The following is a 1,765-nucleotide window of genomic DNA, read 5'->3' as shown; positions in this document are numbered from 1 at the left end:
AAGCGTGGCAATAATGCTATATTCGTTGTCGTCGACAAACTCACTAAAGTGGCTCACTTTCTGCCTATCAAAGAGTCGATCACTGCAGGTCAATTGGTGGAACTCTATACCTCTCGTATTGTTTCTCTGCATGGTATTCCTCAAGTGATCTCTTCAGACCGTGGCAGCATCTTTACCTCGAAGTTTGGGGATTCTTTTCAGAAGGCCATGGGCACCAACATCCGCTTCAGCACAGCTTTCCATCCTCAAACTAGCGGTCAAGTCAAGCGTGTCAACCAGATTCTTGAAGATATGCTCAGGGCTTGTGTGATCTCTTTCGGCATGAAGTGGGAGGATTGTCTTCCTTATGCTGAATTCTCCTACAACAACAGTTTTCAAGCAAGTTCGGGCAAGGCCCCATTTGAAATTCTGTATGGCAGGAAGTGCCGTACCCCTCTCAACTGGTCTGAAACCGGGGAACGTCAGCTTTTGGGTAATGACTTAATCACGGAAGCAGAGGAAATGTGCAAAGTCATTCGTGATAACCTCAAAGCAGCCCAATACCATCAGAAGAGCTACTATGATAGTAAGCACCGCGATTTAGCTTTTAAGATCGGAGATCATGTTTACCTTCGCGTCTCTCCTATGAAAGGTACTCGTCGCTTCGGTATCAAAGGGAAGCTTGCCCCTAGATACGTGGGACCTTTCAAGATTGTCAGCAAGAGAGGCGACCTCGCCTATCAACTCGAGCTTCCTTCAAACTTTGCAAATGTTCATGACGTGTTCCATGTCTCTCAGCTTCGAAAGTGCTTCAAGACTCCTGACCGCACCGTCAACTTCGAGGACATTGAGCTCCAAGAAGATCTCTCTTACCGTGAGCACCCCGTTGCTATCCTTGAAGAGACCAAACGCAAGACTCGCAACAAGTCAATCAAATTTCTCAAAGTCAAGTGGTCACACCATTCCGACCGTGAAGCTACCTGGGAACGCGAGGATCACCTCCGTTCTGAGTACCCAGTGTTCTTTTAGTCCTAGATCTTGGGACAAGATCCTTCCGTAGTGGTAGAGTGTTGTAACACCCCGGATGTAACTTTCCCAATTTGTACTCCAACTCTTGCCGTTTTCGGCCTTAAGTTATATTTATTTTCTCGGGTTCGGGTTTTTGTCTCCGTGTGTGTTGTCGTTGTCATGCATCTCATATCATGTCATCATGTGCATTGCATCTGCATACGTGTTCGTCTCATGCATTCGAGCATTTTCCCCGTTGTTCGTTTTGCATTCCGGCGCTTCGTTCTCCTCCGGTGGTCATTTCTAGCTTTATTTCGTGTGTGGGGGTTAAACATTTCCGGGTTGGACCGAGACTTGCCAAGAGGCCTTGGTTTACTACCGGTAGACCGCCTGTCAAGTTTCGTACCATTTGGACTTCGTTTGATACTCCAACGGTTAACCGAGGGACCGAAAAGGCCTCGTGTGTGTTGCAGCCCAACACCCCTCCAATTTGGCCCAAAACCCACCTAACTCTGCTCCATCATCTAGAGCGTTCGATCACGATCGTGTGGCCGAAAACCGCACCTCATTTGGACTCTCCTAACTCCTCCTATGCCTATAAATAGGTCCCCCTCGAAATATCCCGGATCCCCTCCTCTTCTAACCCTAAAAGTCTCCTCGCACGCCGCCGGACATTGTCCGCCCGGGGCGGACACTCCGCGCCGCCGCCCCCGCATCAGTGGCAGCGCGCCACGTGGCCTCCCTCCGCCGCCACACCCGCCGGCCCGCCGGGCCCAAG

This window comes from Triticum aestivum, chromosome 1A (genome assembly GCF_018294505.1).
Source record: "Triticum aestivum cultivar Chinese Spring chromosome 1A, IWGSC CS RefSeq v2.1, whole genome shotgun sequence".
NCBI classification, from domain to species: domain Eukaryota; kingdom Viridiplantae; phylum Streptophyta; class Magnoliopsida; order Poales; family Poaceae; genus Triticum; species Triticum aestivum.
The sequence above is the reverse complement of the archived record's forward strand: the minus strand, read 5'-3'. Positions refer to the sequence as shown.